The 21,559-nt window shown below is 34.7% G+C and overlaps 1 long non-coding RNA gene across 5 annotated transcripts in view; it reads left to right on the top strand.

Moving 5' to 3' along the window:
- Positions 1–21,559, top strand: part of LOC123613624 (uncharacterized) — a 490,223-nt gene that overhangs the window by 167,878 nt on the left and 300,786 nt on the right. The window lies entirely within an intron of this gene.

Here is a 21,559-nt window from a genome sequence, read left to right as displayed (position 1 = left end):
TTTTCTTCTATTTTCAGTGGAAAACCTGGCCCCTAGTAGAGAACTTCTCAGAATATGATGTTGCAGCTAAGATTAGTCATTCTCAACTTTAGGCTGAGCTCAGAAGGTCTGGGGTGGGAACTGAGACTGGGAAGAGACTGATGGAATGTTCTCAGCATGAACAATTCTAGAATAAGGTGTTCTGATCAATCTCCAAAAATTTATTAGGATAGTTTTTCTTTATTTTTAAATATTTTGTACTGAAGTATAGTCAGTTACAATGTGTCAATTTCTGGTAGGATATTTTTTCTTGTAGTGAGTAGAAGTTTTTCTTCTTTCCAGAACTGGTTGTAATTTTGATTTCTAGAACCATTTCTCCATACTTTCTCAGTACTTCTTAAATGAAGATGCTTTGTTTTGTTACATATGGTCTTGTTAGATTTCCCTATCTTTCTGTAGTATCCTAGACCCACTTTGCATCTTATTTTAGTTAATTAATCAAAATGAGTGGTCCTCTTGATCCTGGGTCATTTTTGAATTTGTTAAGCATATTACCTATGTTTTTATTGCATTTTATAGGAGATTAAATGCATGCTAGCATATGCTAGGCCCTGTGCTATGCCTTGAGGAGGATATAAAGATAAGTCAAAATCATGGTAACTGACTGCCATTTAAATGCCTTATTGTCTACCAGGAAGAGAGATGGTATACTGTAATAGTTCAGAGACAATAGTAATTTTATATGAAACAAGATTAAAATTATCCAATCATAAGTCAACTAATCCCAAAACAAAAGTTATAAATTTCCTCTAATTATAAATGAAATCAGAAAATGGTACTCACTTTGCTTTTACTTTTACTGGGTTTTGATTTAGTTTCTTCTTATGGAGAGAATTTTAAAGATATTTTCTAAGAAAAGTTTTGTGTTCTCCAAAAATGATAGCATTGATTTTTTTTAATTGAAGTATAGTCCGTTTACAATGTTGTGTCAATTTCTGGTGTACAGCATAATGTTTCAGTCACACATATACATACATATATTCCTTTTCATATTCTTTTCCATTATAGGTTACTAAAAGATATTAAATTGATATTTTCTGAATATGAAAGTTGGCTAGTTCTGGGTTGTCTCAGAAGTCTCAGGGATGCTGTTATGTTAGCTAGAATAATAAATATATTAAAAAATCAAAGTGGATGGGGGATTTCTTTGAGAAAGAGAAGAAAGAAACTGGTAGAACAAAAGACAATTCAGAACATAGAGAGAGTGGAGTAAATGCAAGATTCTTGGTTCTGTAGTGAACTCATTTATATTCAGCTATTGTGCTAAAAACCTTACATACACCTTATTAATTATCAGAAAAATTATGTGCTAGAATTATCCTTAGTATCCTCATTTATGGGAAAGGAACTCGAGACATAGAGAGGTTAAATATCTTGCCCCAAACCCCACAGTTGCTTAGTGATGATATTGAGATTCTAATTCAGAATCTAACTCAAAGGAGTTAGCCTTTCCCTAGAGTTGCTCTGCTGGTGTTTATCTTTTCTGACATTTCTGAAGAGATTGCCTTAGAACGAAGCAGAGAGAGATTGGGGGGGGGGGGGCGGGAAACCATAATTGAGAGATGGAAAGAGACAGCCCTGATTGTACCAGATCAGGTTTTATCTGAAGACTGGTCTCTCCTGGATTTTGGATTTCCTCTGTGGTTGTCCTTGGAATGACCTTAGAAATTGTCACTGAAGGTTAAGACACATAACAGAATCTAATCCGATGTGTTTTTAAATGTTTTCTAAGGGTTGTAAACCTAGCTGATGAGAATAGTATAAAGTAATGCAGGATTTCTTTAAATTAAAAAAATGTCAAGGTCCCATGCAGTAGCTCTAAATGTCTCTGTAGAGGTGCTCAATTTCAGAAGGTCCGGTTCACATTATGGTCTCTGGTGCCTCCTGGAGTTGTGCATATGCTATGTGGCATCTAGTCTTAGAGCTGCAACGGAGACACATAAATATCTCTAGAGAGCTGAAGAACGCGAGACCATCAGATCATTTAAGGAAGTTAGTTGTGTGGTGTGAATGTGCGTATACACATACACGCAGTTACATACATATCCAATACACACACACACATACACACTGTACTGTTGTGCATCATATATGTATACACATCCGTTGTTCACTTAGAGAGACAGCAGTTTATCTGAAAAGTTTTAATTTTCTGGGATAAGGTGGAAGAGTTAGGAAATGATAGGATTTAACCCAAAGATGTGGACTCTCTGAAATTCTAAGCAGAACCCATGACACGTTAATCATAAAAATAAGTTTAGCTTAATTTTTAGGGTCATAACAAAAATTTCCTTGGACAACTACAATCAAGATTTCACACCCAAGAGAAACCCCCTGGTCTTCAAGCCACCTCAGCCTCACTAGCTAAGAAGGTGGTTATCTCCTAGGAGGTAAATGTCTTTAACTCCAAGGAGAATTAAAACTCTAGCACTGAGAATTGGGCATAGAGAGATGAAGCATCTAAACCTACAGGACTACAGTTTTTTTGTGGTGAAATAGAATCTGTGCAGATTTCAGCATCTTAAGCTTTAGAAAAGCTTATGATAACCACTATATATAAAAATGGATAAAAAACAAATTTCTTCTGTATAGCACAGGAAACTATATTAAATATCTTATAATAACCTTTAATGAAAATGAATATGAAAATGAATATATGTATATATATGTATGACTGGGACATTATGCTGTGCTCCAGAAATTGATACATTGTAACTGACTATATTTCAATTAAAAATTAAGTTTTAAAAAAAGTATGGAAATTTTATCCTGTTACAGTAACAAATGAGTACTGGGTAATGCATTGCATAATTTGCTTAAAGTTGTGATCTTGAGTTGAAGTCTTAACATTATAAAATGATATTAGAATATGTAGGAAATCTCAAACCTTATATTTATTGGCATGTCTTTATGAAAATTACTGAGTATAGGAAGGCTTCTCTAATCATCTGGATGTACTTCAAAAGGAAATCAAATTACATTTTTACAATTTAAAAATATTGAAGGGAATATGAATAATTACACTGTAAAATATTACAAATTATTATTAAAGTAGGTTCAATTACTATGTAGAATAGTGAGATTTATAAAGTGAACTAAAAGATGGTAATTAAAGAAATGAAATATTAATATACCAAGGTTCCCAGTGAATTATTGTTTTGGCTCAAAAATCCACCCTCTACGATATCAAAAACACTCAACTTGACAATAAAGCTATGCTTAAAGTCAACACCATCCCTGGAGTTGTCAGATATACATATATATATATATTTAAGTGTAAGTTACTCTCAGTTGGTTGTCTGTGACTTGGAATAGAAAGTGCTTTGACTCATACAACAGATTTGAGGAGATTTTGGAGTATGGGGGGAAAGGACTTTGGGAGATATGTTGAGTGTTTGAGAGTACCTGGGAAAACAGGATTTTTTAAAAGTCATGCTCTGTATTTGAGGAAAATCCCACATTGAAACTGAGCAGTATTAGCCATCTGCTTGAAGGTTATAGAGAAAAAGTGGGAAATGCCAAAACATCTAAAAATATTCAGTCATGATCCCACCACCCAGAAATAACCAGTTAATATTGTGGTGTCTTTTCTTCTAGTCTTTTACTATTTCTACATGTGTATATTTGTGTGCTTGTATAAAATGTTATTTGTGTGCTTGTATAAAATAAATAATGACAATTATATATCAATATATCTGTTCTATCTTGTTATGTATGTATGGTACATATTATCTACACACATACAGTTTTGTATCCTACTTTTTCAGTGAACTTCACATTGTAAAATACTTTAAAAATCTATATTTCCAAACTCTTTTTTTTTGGCTTGAGCCTACCCTGTTTTTAAAAATAAAGTTTAATTCCTGCTATTCCGCATTAAGCAGATTAAGTGATCTGAATTATCTACAGGCCTTCAAGCCTGGTTTCAAACATTTATTTGTTTCTCATGGCATACAATTGCCTAGAGCCTTGGTTCCAAGACATGTGGACATGTGTTAGATGTAATAAAGAAGACACAGGTGAGGCACCTTGATCCTTGACTCAGGTACTATCTCCTGTCCCCCTTCTGCCACCCACAACTAAGGCTGCCAGAAAGAATACAGGATGCTCAGCTTAAGTTGAATTTCAGATAAAAAACAGATACTTTTTTAGTAGAAGTATGCCCCATCCACTACTTGATGCACACTTATACTAAAATGGTATTTGTTTTTCTTGTGAAATTTAAGTTTAACTGGCTATCCTATATTTTTATTTTCTCAGTCTGATAACCATACCCACAACCCCACCAGCTGCATCAGACTGAAATGGAGATGGGTCTCAAAGTCCTGGTTAACATGCCCTCTTTGGTCCACTTGCAAGTCTCCCTTGTTGCTTATAGGTCCTCAATAAGAGTTCAAAAACCGCTGGTCCAAGTGAAAGGCATTGAGTTCCTGACCTAGAGTGGTTAGAAGGGGAATGGGAAAGAGGAAACAGGTAAGAAATACTTTGGATACAGAGTCGAGAGAGTAGAGATTCAAGTTTGCCTCAAAATTTTCATTCTAGGTATACAGGACAATGGCTATGCCACTGAGTGACAGGAAAATCAGGAAACAGGGTCATTTAAAAATGCCAGCAGCAGGGGGTAGGGAAATATCTCAGTGGTAAAGCGCCTGCTTAGCATGCACAAGGTCCTGGGTTCAATCCCCATGCACCTCCACTAAAAAAATAAATAAACCTAATTACCTCCCTCTCAAAACAAAAACAAAAATAAAATTTAAAAAATTCCAGCAGGACATTGAGTTGGAGGTGATTATCAGGTAACTTATTAAACACTGGCCCATTCCCAAGGTTTTACCTTTTAATATATTATTGAGAATTTGATTACAGTTGCTTTAGAAAAGAATCCTTTCTTTTTTTTTTTCTTAAATACTTGGAAAAACACAGACCACAAAAGTTGGTTTGATGTATTTTTCCTGTTTATCCCCTACACCTCACCAGCCCTGATCCTTTTTCTACATTAACTGAAATAAACAGGGGTTTTAAATAAGAATGTCTCTAGAAGGTATCTGAGTTGTGACAACTAGGATTATTATTTCAAAAAAGCATGAAAAATACTCCTCAGAGCTCAGTAAAGAATGTGCCCCTGTAAAACAAAAAGATTGCAGATACAAACAACTATATATAATAGATAAACAGCAAGGTCCTACTGTATATCACAGGGAACTGTATTTAATATCTTGTAATAGCCTATAATGAAAATGAATATGAAAAGGAATATACGTATATGTACAACTGAATCATTATACTGTACACCAGAAATTAACACATTATAAATCAACTATACGTCAATAAAAAAGAACTAAAACATAAAAAAGGAAATTATCTGTGTAATCCCCAAATATTTGGAAATAAATAACAAAATTCTAAATAACCCAAAGGTCATAGAAGAAATGAAAGGGAATTAGGTAGTATATTGAACTGAATGAAAATGAAAACACAATATATCAAAACTTGTGAAGCACAGATAAAGCAGTACTTAGAAGCATATAAGACTAACATCTGTATCAGAAAAGAAAGATCTCAAATAAATGAAATGACCTCAACTTCTGCCTTAAGAACAACAATCAGAAAAATTAAGTTCAAAGTAAGCAAAAATGGACACACTGCACCTGAGTATACTTCAATTTAAAAAAGTAAGCAAAAGATAAGAAAAAGAAAGAAAGAGCAGCAGTCAGTGAAATGGAAAACTATAGAAAGAGAGAGAGGAAGTCAGTGAAACCAAGACCTGGTTCTTTCAGAAGATCAGTAAAGTTTGTAAACCTCTAGGCAAGCTGGTCAAGACAAAAAGAAGATGCTAATTACCAGTAGGAAGAATGAGGTAGGTAACATCACTACAGTTTCTACAGATATTAAAAGGAAAATAAAGATGTACAATAAGAGGGAAAAAAAGACAAAAGGAGATCTCTTGAGATTAGGTGCCACTAACCTGTGTGACTGAAATAAAAGATGCACTTAATAGATTTATGTAACCGGAGAGTGACTATCGTGACTTGGGGAGAATAGTGTCCACACAACTGTCTGTTCTTCACAACCCCCCTCAAAACCTGATGATTAAATGAAATGTTAATGCCTAATATAACTGAAGAGTAGGGACATGGAATGTTGTCATTTATTTATATAGCCTTTCTGGAGGACATTTTGGCAAAATTTATTAAATGTATTAAAAACATGCCCATAACCTAGCAATACTCATTTAAAAAATTAAATTAAGAACATAATCAGAACATATACAAAGATGTTTAGATAAAGATGTTCATAGCAGTATTGTTTAGAATAAATAATTAGAAACATTTTTAACGCCTGTTATCAGCAAATTAGTTAAATAATTATATGCTTCCATATTGTCAGCCGAGGGAGGCTGACGTGGGGTTCCAGGAGGTGAGCGGCCCAAACGAAAAAATGCACGTGGAGTTGCCATACCGCCAGACAGACTTCAACCAGAGACACCATGGGGTTAACAACACTTTATTGCCACAGGGAGGTGCGCACCTATGATGCACCTGTCCTGCTTTTATCTGTTTTCTGTCAACACACGCGCAGTCTGAGTTTGTTCATTAGGTTTACAGAATATGTCTAGCACATGCGTACTTCTATTTTCTTTGTTCTAAATCTTACATAATTGACACATATGTGGAGCAATTATTTACTGCATACTACAAACATGCTCTTCAGTCATGGCCTTGGGTCCCACGGCCTTAACTCATCTCAAGGCCAGCTCAAACATATAATAGAATTTTATCTCAACTTTAGCATACTGAATAGTAAATGACTTAGGGAAAGGTTCACAATATTAAATCAAGCAGTTATAAAATATTAAACCCACAGTATTTTTGTAATTTTCCTGAGAATAGTATATGCATATTTTCCTTCTTTTAATGATACCTCCAAGGCATGGAAGTGGAAGGGATCATTCAAGGAAGGAAAATACTGAAAAGAGGAGCCAGGATACTGCCCCAAGAATACTGAGATCAAAAAACCACACTCGGTGAGAAATTAGAGTGAGAAAATGTGGTCAGATTAGGTCAATGAAAAATGGTAAAAGGCACTAAATCAAAAGAAGGTGTCTTATGAGGATGGAGGCTAAAAGTCTACACAATTTCAGAAAGACTAGGAAAAGGATTATGAAACAGCTAAGAAAAAATCAAGTGAAAAAAGAAATAGGTAAGATAATAGTGTTTTGCAAAAGGATATTTTAAGTAGAGTGGTAGAGATATAAACTTGATTGAATAGTAAACAAGATAGTGGAAAAGACAGAGCATCTGTAAAACTGAAGAACCATGTGGCATTTAAGTCTACACTATTGTTTTATAATAGGGAAAACTCCAGAATATAAGATCTTGAAAAGTATTTCTTAAAATATAAAAGCTAAATTAAAAAAACAGAAATATTCATTGAAAAACTAGAAGATGTAGCAAAATGTTAAGTCATTATCCACACAAGATTATAATTGGTTCTTATTTTCTTCCTACTTTTATTTTCCAATTTACTACAAATATTGTGTGTTGCCTTTGAAATTAAAAAATATGCTATTTAAGAAACAACAATTCAAATAAAATTAGCATTGCATGCCTTTAAATCTCAACATTGGTGGTGGAGGGGAAAGCCTATTAAAAAACCATTTGCTTGGTGTTTTAAAAAACTGAAAGCAGGAAAGAACTTAGTTCTTCAAAACTAGGAGCTCACCTAAAATTTTCACATTTTTAGGGTTGATTTAAGCTTGGGTTCATCTGATCCTTTAAAAAAAATAACCTTCAGTTTTTAAAGCTATATCTTAAAAGGCTCTTTAAAATGCTGGGAAAATTTTTTGGACCTAAAAATTGCTCTTTAAATAACGTTTGATGACTTGTGTATAAAGGAACTCAAAATATAGATTTAAAACTTAGAGGCAAAAATACTTTGCAAAAATAGCTTTTAGGTTATATTCTGAACTGTTGAAAAAAATCACTTGAAAAAGTGGAAGTAATCTAAGATGAACGTCACTGTAACTTGTAACTTAATGCAAACTATCTAAAAGCAAAATTCAACCATTTTACTTTGTTGACAGAGACCAAGTAGTTCCCCACGAATCTGTTCAGTCCCAAATCAAATGAAAATGCTCCTAAACCAAACTGTAATGATTCTTAAAATAGAAAGTTTCTTGAGGTTATGGGGAACCACAACCTTCCAGCCACCCAAAAAGCATTCTACAAGTAGGAAGAGGCATCTATTCTGGGTGAAGTATTTTGAGTCCAGTTCTTAGTGACAATGCTGAAGTTCTTCCTTTGGGCATTCCTGGGGTGGCGCTAAGTAGAGCTAACATTGTGTGTGGTCTGCATTCCTGTAATAATGACAAATGATTGAAAAGATCTCAGAAAGGCACGCAGATAATGCATCCAGATTGCATTCTTCTGTCAGTGTCCTCTGGACAATGAAACCTTCAAAGGATGACACAAATGGAATTACTTGGACTTATTTTGTTAATTTTAGTGGGTATCAGTGTGATATCATCCCTCTGAAGTCTGTTAGGGAGAACCGATGACTCATTTTAAACAACTGTTTGCCCAAGTAGGTTATTCTTAAACTTAGTACATTGCTCACCATTTACCATTGCCTTATTTTATGGTTGTACATAATATGCTGATGCTGTGTTTCTGAGCCAGTCTTCCTGTTAACAGCAGGGCTTACGTTTGAGCTGTTTCTGGAGGAGATGACTTGACACATGGCTTCGATCTCCCTTCTCCGGCAGCTTGTGAAGCCAGCCAGTTGGCAGATTCCAGGTCTATAGCAGAAATATGGGCTGCTATTCTTGCACGGAGCTGGGTTTCTGTTGTTAGAGCAGAAATAAGCGTCTCACAACATGGGAAGTATTATCTTCTAAGAGAAGACGTAAGGCGGGATGGCAGAGGTGAGGGGACACAGGGAGGTTTGAATAAATGATGAAATATAGAAAATAGTACAGAGCTGATACTGTCAATTGTATGGGGGCAGCTATTGCATAAGAATGGGCAGCTGTCACCATTTTAGTTGTTCATGTAGTGTTGTGTCTGTTCAAAATCTGGTGCTGTTGCAGTAGTTGATTCTCTCAGGCTTCCATCATTTTTTCCAAGGTGGAGATCATCAAAAATATATTTTTCCATTTTTGTGTTTCTTTGTATGGATGAAGTGAAAATTGAACTGGAAAGAGTCAGAAATCTGGAGTTCTAATTTAGTTTCACTGTTAGATGTATTATATTAGGCAATTAATTTTTCTTCTTGACTTTAGTTGTTCATATCTGTAAAATGAAAGTTTGGAGTAGATGATCTCCAAGATCTGTATTTACTGTCAAGTTTGAAATTTATCATTCACAGTATTGGCGTGTCCCACCTGGAACAGTGGTTCCTGTTCTCAATCCCAGTAACCTAAAAGTCTGACTTGAAATGTTTGATCTTTCTTCAGGCAGTTTTCCCTCTGTGACTCAGAACCCTTCTCCTCAGGGTTTTAGGCTTAAAACCCTCTTACTTCAAGTATATCTGACATATATGAGTGTAGGCTGAGAATAAAAATGATTTTTCTTACAATTAAAGAATCATTGGATGAGAAATTATAATAGGTAAATCATAGCTTAAATAGTTTCATTGAATGATGATGAGTGATTTGGGATATTTGACCACTTAGAAAAGCAAGTTTCATTTATTGAAAGAATATTAACACATTTCCTACTTCTTCAGAGAGCTTTGTAAATATTGAAAGGGAGAATGTTTGAGATATGATAGTACCTTGAAAACAAAATTTCTATACATCAGCTTGGTGATATTCTATGTTATGCTTATTAAACATAAGTAACAAAGTAACTATACTTTATATATTTTTATACTAACAAAGTAACAAAATAGCATGCAAACTGTTGAAAACCTTAAGCCATAGCTATTGTTTCCTGGAATCAATGAGGTCAGGATTTGTTAAAGAAAGAAAGTTCGATACTATGGCATTGATTTACTTATTCATTTAACAAATATTTATCAAGTCCCTATTCTACAATAAGCAGTTTTCTCCATGTTTGGAATGTATCAGTGAAAAAACAGACAATGATCTCTGTGCTTGTGGTGTTTATATTCTATCAGTTTTATTAGCTGCTAAGGAACATGAGTTATTTAAAACAATTTGAAATAATTTTTTTTTCAGGAGCAAAAATTGATAGCTAAAATGTAACTCTTAATTATTTTCCATTTTATTTCACCCCCCAAAATACTACTACATGCTTTTTCTCCAAACATCTGGTAACGTGCTAAAGTCATACATGTTCTCAAATAGTCTGTAAGTGGATTGTATTAAATAGTACGAATTTAGTGGCGTTCTCCTTTGGGTGGATTATAATGTGTTCAGTGTCACAAGAAGATTATATTTAGACAACTGAAAGATAGAGCTACAAATATTTCCTTAACAACACAACATGTCACAATAAAACAGAAGCAAAGAAGCAAATAAACATGTAAATGAAAGGAAACTTATCTTTTGTGGAATTATTAATCTGATAGTTCTGTTTTATCTAGATAAATAAACACGGTGTTTTTTTAAATTTTATTTCTTATTGAAGTGTAGTTGATTTACAGTGTTAGTTTTAGGTATACAGCAAAGCAATTCAGTTATATATATACATACATCTATTTTTTTTTCAGATTCTCTTCCATTGTATGCTATTGAAAGAAATTGAATATAGTTCCCTGTGCTATACAGTAGGTCCTTGTTATTTATCTGTTTTACATATAGTCATGTGTCTGTTAATCCCAAACTCCTAATTTATCCCTCCGTGCCCTTTTCCCTTTGATAACCATAGTTTGTTTTCTATGTCTGTGAGTCTGTTTTTGGTTTGTAAATAAAATTTGTATCTTTTTGTTTTTTTAGATTCCATGTGTAAGTGATATCGTATGATACTTGTCTTTGTCTGACTCACTTCACTTAATATGATAATCCCTAGGTCCATCCATGTTGCTACAAGTGATGTTATTTCATTCTTTTTTATAGCTGGGTAAAAAACACTGTTCAATTTGCCATTTCTTTGGATGGCACCAAACTCTTAAGCATATTTCATGTTATGTTTATTTTATTTGATTAATTATAATAATTATGTCACAAAGTAGAAGTGAATAAAATATCTTAGTTTCACAGCACTTTTCAAAACACTTTATTGAAATGACTTTTTTCAGCTGATAGGAAACTGATAATTCATTTCACTAAATGTTATGAGTAGATATTTTTTCCTCCTAATATTCTTACACACTTTCTCATTTATCAGTCTTTTTGCCAAGAGCTAAGCAGCTGTACATATTTGGATATAAAAAGTGGAGCAATTTCCTTTAAACGATTTTTTTGAAGTTGAAATTTCCTTAGCAAGCTCTGTGGTTCATATTGAAAATAAAATTTGATGACTTCTTTTTGTTTGCTCTTCTGCTTTGTCAGTACTTGGCAATGAATTTTTTTTATGTATTCCATCCCTGGTTTCTCTAGGGATTATATAGAAACTAAGCATCAATATTATCCTTGGTACTAATTGCCTGAGAAGTTGAGTGGTTGATAGGTATTTGTTTATGTATTGATGACCCAAAGTTAGACCTGACATCCAGGATTCAGTACTTCATGAAATATTGTGGAATTATTTGTAAATTCTCAGGAGTACTTTCTCTGCCTCAAAAAGATTCCATCATATGCTGAGAAAAAGTATGGCAAAACTAGGCTGTGGCAGGGTACTGCTGTTTTTACCCTAAAATAAATTAGAGATGAATTGGACTTAGTACATTTATGAGATTACATCTTAAAATTTTGGTCCCACTTATTTTTTAATTGAAATATAGTTGATTTACAATACTATATTAGTTTCAGGTGTACAACATAGTGATTCAATATTTTTATAGATTATATTCTTTTAAAGTTATAAAATATTGGCTATATTCTCTGTACTGTACAATGTATCCTTGTGGCTTATTTATTTTATACACAGTAGCTGGTACCTTTTAACCCCTTAACCCTACCTTGCTCCTCCTCCCTTCCCTTTCCCCACTGGTAACCACTAGTTTGTTCTCTATATCCATGAGTTCTGTCATATTGAACTTGTTTGTTTTATTTTTTAAATTTTTCATGTAAGTGATAACATATAATATTTGTCTTTCTTTGTCTTATTTCACTAAGCATAATAACTTCTAGTTTCACCTATGTTGTTGTAGATGGCAAAATTTCATTCTTTTTTATGGCTGAGTAGTATTCCATTGCATATATCTACCACTTCTTGTGTATCCATTCATCTGTAGGGTGGTTGGTCACAGTGTTTTCATGTAGCTTTTGCAAGAAAAAAAATAATGTGGGCTACAGGGTGGATTATGCCTTTGCTTTTTTTCATACAGTTATGAGTGGTGGTGAATATCCATTTTTCCTGTCCCCATTCCTACTAAATTGTGATGTAATCAACAGAGATTCCTTGTCTTGGGATTTTTATAATTAGTTTTTCTTCCCATGGCAGTCATAGGGTCAGTCGTGGTTAGTCAAATTCTAGTTTTTTTTTTTAACTGGGATCATACAATTGGACTATATAAACAGCTTCACATTGTCATACTGTTCCATCAAAATTTTGAGCCTATGAAGAATATACAATGGAATAAAGACAGTCTCTTCAGCAAATGGTGTTGGGAAAACTGACAGCAGCATGTAAAGCAATGAAGCTAGGACACTCCCTTACACCATACACAAAAATAAACTCAAAATGAATCAAAGACTTCAACATAAGACAAGATACAGTAAACCTCTTAGAAGAAAATATAGGCAAAACATTATCTGACATACATCTCAAAGATGTTCTCCTAGAACAGTCCACTCAAGCAATAGAAATAAAAGCAAGAATAAACAAATGGGACCTAATGAAACTTACAAGCTTCTGCACAGCAAAGGAAACCATATGTGAAACAAAAACACAACCTATGGATTGGGAGAACATTTTGGAAATAAAACTGACAAAGGCATGATCTCCAGAATATATAAGCAGCTCATACGACTTAATAAGAAAAAAGCAAGTAACGCAATCCAAAAATGGGCAGAGGACCTAAACAAGCAACTCTCCAAGGAAGACATACAAATGATCAATAGGCACATGAAAAAATGCTCAATATCACTAATTAACAGAGAAATGAAAATCAAAAGTACAATGAGGTATTACCTCACACCAGTCAGAATGGCCATCATTCAAAAATCCACAAATGACAAATGCTGGAGAGGCTGTGGAGAAAGGGGAACCCTCCTACACTGCAGGTGGGAATGTAGTTTGGTATAGCCACTGTGGAAAACAGTATGGAGATTCCTCAAAAGACTAGGAATAAACTTACCGTATGACCCAGGAATCCCACTCCTGGGCATATATCCAGAAGGAACGCTATTTCAAAATGACACCTGCACTCCAATGTTCATAGCAGTACTATTTACAAGCCAAGACATGGAAACAGCCTAAATGTCCATCAACAGATGACTGGATAAAGAAGTGGTGGTATATTTATACAATGGAATACTATTCAGCCATAAAAACTGACAACAATGCCATTTGCAGCAACATGGATGCTCCTGGAGAATGTCATTCTAAGTGAAGTAAGCCAGAAAGAGAAAGAAAAATACCATATGAGATCACTTATATGTGGAATCTAAAACAAACAAACAAAACATAAATACAAAACAGAAACAGACACATAAGACATAGAATACAAACTTGTGGTTTCCAAGGGGCCAGGGGGTGGGAAGGGATAGACTGGGATTTCAAAATGTAGAATAGATAAACAAGATTATACTGTATAGCAGAGGGAAATATATACAAGATCTTATGGTAGCTCACAGAGAAAAATATGTGACAATGAATACATATATGTTCATGTATAACTGAAAAATTGTGCTCTACCTTGGAATTTGACACAACATTGTAAAATGATTATAAATCAATAAAAAAAGTTAAAAATTTTTTGAGCCTATGAAGATCAAAAAGGATCTGTTTTTTAAGGTTTTTATGATTAGTTATTTTTCTTCTCTTCTTTTTTTTTTAAATAAATTAGGGAACTATTACATAGACATTTTCTCTGATAATCAGCCCATTTTGCATAGCATTCCAACAATTATTATGGCTTCCAGGGAGCAGTATAACTAATTGGAGAAATATTCAACTGATCAGTCATGAATCAATTTATTATTATTTTTCCTGTTAAATGCCTACGTATATGATTTGATGGATTACCCTACTACTTTGGCTATTTTGGTGTTGGATTAACAATCTAAAACTTTGCCTTTTCCTCCACTGATATTTATCTTTGAAGGGCCTGTGTTTCTGGTTACAAAGCTGATATAATATTGAGATTATTCATGATTTCATTAACTCTGCCTAAAGAGTACAGGTAGTTACTAGCTGATGTTAACTTCATATAAGTTGACAAATGTTAGATTAAAATATCTGGATAAGTCATGATATTTGTGTCATATTTTTGAGCCTAGGCCCAACCTTACCTTGAATTTAACCATTTCTGGCCAACTCCAGCAATTGAGGCCCCAGGCAGATAACAGTGGAAATCAGCAAACAATAGATACAGCCAGGCCGGGCCTGCAATTACAGAGTAGCCTTTGATGGAAAGGATTTTTTTGCTGTTGTTTTCTGATAAACCTTGGAGGCACCCTGTAGCTTTTTAATTGCCACACCCAGAGTTGGAAGTCTCCTGTATGAAAAAGACCTCGGGGGAGTAGTTGAGTGATCACAGGACTGCAACGTAGCAACTGCTGATTCAGGAGTGGCAAGGTTGATCATAGAGGAACAAATCACAAAGAAAAAGATATTCAGGCGAAGAAGAAGGGCCAGAGGCCAGGAGTGTGGAGGAAAGGGCAGACAGTGAGATCAGCCGTCAGGGGGCAGGAGTGCTGGGATTCTTCAACAGGCAGGGCTTAGCAGAAGCCGTCCTCACATGAAAAGGAGCCAGGGACGTGCTTTAAAGTTACATTTCAAAGCAAATGATGTCAACTAGAGGAGTCGTTTTAAACTTGAACACTCAGCGAAATCACTTGAAGGGCTTCTTAAAACACAGATTGCTGACTTCCACCCCTCAACCCCAGCCTTTCTAATTCAGAGGGTTCCATTGGAGGGCTAAGAATTTGCATTTCAAAGTCTTTAGTAAGAATTCTCTTGCTGTTCTGAGAACCACTAACAGAGAGCATGTCCTTGTCAAGGGCTTGGAGACTTATGTGCAGAGTATGGGGTACTATATGCCGCCTGGCAAGTGGTCAGATTTTTCCTTGCCTCCCTTTGCTCATTGACAAAAGGAAAATAATGTCTACCTTGACCATCTGGAGTAAAGATTAATGATAACAAATGTCAAGTGCCTAACATAGTGCCTGGTTCATATTAGGAATTCAAAATATGGTCATATGGTGGGGTAGAAAGAGTGGTACAATTACAGGGTGCAGCTGAAAGGATCCAACTTGCAACATTGAAATTTCAATCACTTCTGGCATTTCTGAGGCTTCATAAAACGTCTTGCTAGTCCTCTCTGACTTCTTAGAAGCTTAATATTTTTAAGAATTATTTTGTTCAAATGCATCTTGTGTAGGCTATTATTTGTTGTGACAGGTAGATTCACAAACACCACGGTTAAGGTATATGTAGTTATTTGACAGCAGAATCTGAAGGGAAGAAAATGAGTGGCTATTTTTCCTGTGAAATGAGCATGGAATCAGTGTGTTTTCCAGGTAGAGTCAAGGTTAATAGGAAAATACTAGATTTTCATTGCAGCTTTTTTTTTCATGGACTGATCTTTTATTAAGTCTATCACTTATGGTCCTAATCTAGTGATTGCTACATAAGATTCTTTTCCAAAGTATAAGCACGGAAAGATGATTGCTTTTAATCCAAACACATGTTTTACTTTAAAAAATAAACTATTTATAAAGAATGATTTTTTCCTGCCTTCACACCCCTCCCAGCCTCAGACTTCACTTTCAGCTCATGAGCTTGTTATCAACAGCTCGGTTCAAAGAGATTCTTTTCATTGCTCTGAAAGACAACTGAAACGATTTAGAAGTTTTTATGATTAAAGAACATGCACTCTTTAGCAACAGTGCTTACCAAATTAGTCTGTTTGACTTTAAAAGTGCTTTCAAGGCCAGACTTTTTGACTAACATTTTTCTGAAATCATAGAGCATAGTTGTATGAAGTTCCAGATGTTTTCTGACTTTGCTATAATTGGGAAGAAGAGAAAACATGAACACCTGAAAGACACTGGGCTTTGAATGAGAGATTATAACTCCCAGCACAAAACTAAAACTTTAAGTCCTGACATGTTCTGACTTGTTCTTTAGATAATGAATTTTTAAAGCCCTGGTTTATTGTGGATGTTTTAAGATACATGTGCAGCAAGAGGAATAAGTTATCTATGTGCATACTCTGTTCATTCCTTTACTTAACAAACATTTATTGAATACCTTCAGAGGTCCAGATACTGTTCTAGGGTTTGAATTATACATTTTGTGTATATAGACACTAACCAAAGTTTTAAAATATGTTTATTCATTTATTTATTTCACAATCATTAATGGACAATTTATCTTATGCCAAACACTTTTCTAGATTCTGGATCACAAAGATAAATAAGGCATGACACTTGCCTTCAGAGAGTTTATAGTGTAACAGGGAGAGAACTCTAAGTCATTAATTAATTGATTGATTAAACAAATATTTAATGAGTATCCACCATGGGTCAGTGAGCTGGGACTGGGATTATGGTAGAGCAGCATCTAATCAGACAAAAGTTTGCCCTCACGAAGCCCTTCGTTCTAGGAACAAAGGTAAGAGTGAGCAAGTAAACAAAGCAACACCCAGCATTCAGTATGTACGGAGAAATGGGGGAGGGTAGTATGATCTAGAGTCATTGAGGGACTACTTTACCCAAAGTGATGAGGGACCCTTCTGCTGGTGATATCAAGCAGAGACCTGAAGAATGGCAGTGAGAATGCCATGTGAAAACTAGGAGAAGTTAGAGATGAACACAGGGGGAATTCAGCGTGTTTGAAGAGCAGAATGATTCCAGTGTTGTTGGAGGATGAGGCTTTGGGATGGGGAGTGATCTGAGATGAGGCTGGAGAGGCAGGAGGAGCCAGATCTTACAGGTCCTTGCAGGTCATCGGCATGGGAACTTTAGGTTTGCAACAGCAAACATATTAACAGACGTAAAACAGATTGCTGATCTGATGGCATTTTAAAAGGTCACTGAGGCTGCCTGGAATATGGGGTGGAAAAGAGTGGAAGGTGCCAGGGTGGAAAAAGAGATAAATTAGGAGAGTATAGTAATCAACAAGATCAGAAATGATGCCATGGATTGAGTTGAGTGCTGGTAAAGAAGATGAAGAGAAGTGGGTAATTGAAGACAGATTTCAGAAGTAGAACTGATGGGGCTTGCTGATGGATGGGATTTGTAAATTGCTATATACAGCAAAGTGTTACAGGTGTAATGCTAAAAATGGCCCAGGTGAAAAAGTGGAGAATCCTGAGTGTGTGGAGCACCAGGAAAGGCTTAAAAGGAGACGGTAGTGCTTGGGCTAAGTCTCTCAGATGAGTTTGTGTTCACAGGCAGGCAGGAAACGTGTAGAGCAGAGGAAGGGTAATTTGGACAGATGCAGTAGCCTGAGTGAAGGCATCAGAAGGACAGCAGGGTGATGAGTAAGAGCAGACATGGCAAGAGCCAGGGCAGGGTCAGGCGCTGCTAGTCACGCTGAGGAGTCTCGCTTTTACCTGGCAGGATACGGGGAGATTTATTACCTGGAAGAAGACAGCATAATTGTAGTTTGGGGAAATTAGTAAATTTTTCCATTAATAGGAAATCTTTTAAACTCATTATTGAGTCATAGCTCAATCAGTTTGGAATACCATTCATTTAAATATTAGATTCCTAACTTTTTATAATATATAACATTTTAATTTCTCCAAATCATTAAAGTTCTTTAAGTATATATATATTTACTAATGAATAGCATTGACTTTGGCAAGAAAATCATTCAACTTCACTATCTGTGGCAAGTAATATAGTTCAGGGAGGGCTTAGATCATTTAAATATAATTAAAATATCTTTCACACCTTAATCTCAAATTGCAGTCTAACAATCCAGGTGCTAATTAAACATTAACATTGATTAACTCAGAATTTATTTTATAATTCTCTTCTCCTTGTGCTCTGCAGATGTGATTCTGTTTTTTTTTTTTTTTAAATTAAATGAAAGATTCTTTAAATTCTGTAGTGCTTTACAATTTTCAAAAGTTTTGCACACATGATTCATTGAAATGATCATGGTAGTCTGGAATCTTCAAATCTTATAACTAATTTCTGATGTTCTTAAGGATTTTTTTTGAAGGAGAGAGGGTTTTTTTTTCCCCTTTTAAAAAAATGTAAAAGGTAAATTTAAATCTGCTTGTAGTATGAAAGTTTCTCAATGGGGAATTTTGAGAGCAATTGTAACTGAAAATGGGATTATAACATAAGTTGTCCCGAGACTATAATGAAGCAAAAGTGCTTTTGTACCACAAAAGCTGCAGTCCTATTCATTGCGGCATGACCAGCATGTCAAGCACTTTCAAGGTAATGAATGCATTCCAGAAGATCGTCTGTATTTTTTTCACACTTTAAATAGCATGAAGATGGTTGAAACAATTTGCTGTGGTGTCAAGGACATTGTGAATGGGCGTTGCCCTCACAATTCTGAGGCAGAATTTAGCTTTGGCAAAGAGTGGGTATTTTAATGAGTACTAGCTTACATTTTTCTTGGCATTAGGTTTATATAGGGCCATATTTCTCCCCTTTGGAAAAAGATATAAAAATGTAAAAAAGGACTATAATGGTTAACCAAAATGAGTGTCCATTCCTGCTAGGTATTTTAGAGAACGTCAGGTAGCATTTTGTGAAAGATTTAATGACTTGTTCCTACCATGTGGGTGTTGTTTAAATGAGAGAAACAATTTTGAAAATGTGAGTAATTTTTTTTTTCTCAGGACTTTACTACATGCAACAAGGTAAAATTCAGAGGAATATTAAATCTACAAAAGTTAACAGAAGTAGGCAGCAACTTGACTTGCTGGTATTCTTATTTGTTACATTTGAGCACAAGAAGAGTTATCACTTTTAAGTGGTAAATACTTTAGTTTCCAAAAATAATATCCAGGGCAACCTTGTTGACTCCATAATTCCATCTTGGATTATTTTTATGTGGTAAACAGGTAGTTTAAGGACCCAAGTTTATTGTTCAACCCAATAAAGATTTGATAATAAATTGGAGAAATCAATTGGTATGGACAAACTGTAGGTTTTCTCTAATTTCAGTTTTATGAAAAAATGGAAGAAAATATTCTTATTTTTTCAGAGAAGCTAATGTCTCTCAACACACACCATATGGGGATGAGGACAGAATCCTTTTTGGGATTATAGATTTAAATGCACAAAAATCTCCTAACATTTTAGGGGATTTTTATTGCCTTTTTGTGAAATATCCTACTGCCACAGTCTTCATATGCTCAGCCCTGTTGTATGCTGACATTTGGTATCAGTTTTCAAATTAGTTTAAACTGCAATTTTAAAACATTATTTTAAATGTTCATAATAATTTATTTGAGAAATTTTGTGAGCCTAAGTTACACAGAAGTCCTAACATAGAACTAAGAATATGTAGCTTGCAGGTTTTGTTATCATGTGGTTTAAGGATCTCAATTAGATGGCAACAAGGAGAAGAAAAAACTTTATTAGGACCAAAATAATAGTATTTTAGTACATATAGCTCAAGGGATGTGAGTATAAGTTGAAGCATAAGCATTCACATTTTGTCAGAGGTGTAATGAGGTGCGCAGTTTAGCATTACTGTGATGCAACACCTCCCTCCGACAGGATAAGCAAACGAACTCAATGAGCAAATATGTTATTGGGCACCTTCCCTGTATCTAGACTGAGCTCAGGGCTGTGGAGAAGGAAATAAGATAAAATTTTCTCTCTCAAGGAGCATCTAAGGTATGATACTAGTGTCATATCATTTTCTTAATATCATTTCTCAATAATTATGATTTTTTCCCTCGCCAAGAACATTTTGACCCACATGCATAACAAAGATTTCAGGTGTAGATGGAGGTGAGTAGCATTTTTCAATCTGTATTGAACCCTTGAAAAAATATTAAGAAGAGTGAAAAAATAAAGCCCTCTCTTTTTTATGATAGAAGTTTTCCCAACAAAGAAAAGTATCACCGACAAGGAAGTTCAGTTTTTTTTAATCTTTGTGAATCAGTAAGATGAAAATGCCATCTGTACTAAACCCAAAGTACATATTGTATTTCCCTATGATTTCTTCTGTGGACTCTGTTTATATCTTTTGGCTCATATATATTAGTATTTGCTTTGTCTAAAATGGCAAACATTAATTATTAGCATATAATATCATTTCTTAAATTACATCTTGACATTTATTCTAAAGTACTTCCCCTAGTCAATCTATTTCATAATAAAACCTTAGCCAGGGTAGCACAAACAGTTGTAAAGTTTTTGAAAAGTACATCACAATAAAAAAGATAAGAATTTGTTTTTCTAACAATCTCAGATCTCACATAGAAAATAAACTGCATGTAAATCAGAATAGCATTTATTTAATCTGCTGAAAGCACAATAAACACTTGAATGAATACATATAATACAATTATAATGGTAGATCTTTAGAATGATATTGCCTATGTGGCACTTTTTCATTGCACTAGTTTGCTCTCACTTTAACTTTGAAAATCTATCTAGGGCAGAGGTATGTTAGCAAGATGTCAGCCCACATGCCCTTTCACTTCTGTTCCTTGTGTTTTGACCTTCCTGCCCCTGCATAAATTAAAGGCATAATTTACATGCCCTTAGGACTGGTTTCATAATATACACCATACCTCTGAAACCAATGCTTCTCATACACCTGACTCTGAGTTGCTTTCCTGCATCTGCAGGATCTGCTACAGCCCTTCTCGGTTAATTTCCCTGAACTTGCTACCTTATGTACTCTGTGACAGCTGAAAGGTCATTCATGTTTATTTGGACTCTCATTCTTCCATTCTTGCTTGGTCGGTTTGCTCATGTCCTAGATGTGACTGAGGAACTTTGTGGACTGATGGTGCCATTTCCACACTGTTTCTACTAAATCCATAAAAATAACAATGAATTTATTAGCCTCCAAGAAACTATTGATTTTAAGATATATCTTCAATGCAGAATCTTTATATTAAATATATGTAATAGTTTTATTATAAACCTGCACTAATATACATATTTTCATTTTCAGAAAGCCACTTTGCTAGTGCCATAGTCTATGCCTTTTTTCATAACCCATGTCAGATTCATTATTTCTGAGCATTAATAAGTTATTTGGAAAGTTAACAAAGTCTACTTTTAGCTTAATGTATGAAATATTGCTTTGTGACAGACTACTGCTCCGAGATGTCATATACTATGTAAGTTCTT

Source organism: Camelus bactrianus, chromosome 8, assembly GCF_048773025.1.
Source record: "Camelus bactrianus isolate YW-2024 breed Bactrian camel chromosome 8, ASM4877302v1, whole genome shotgun sequence".
NCBI lineage: Eukaryota > Metazoa > Chordata > Mammalia > Artiodactyla > Camelidae > Camelus > Camelus bactrianus.
This window is presented reverse-complemented; position numbering and strand designations above follow the sequence as displayed.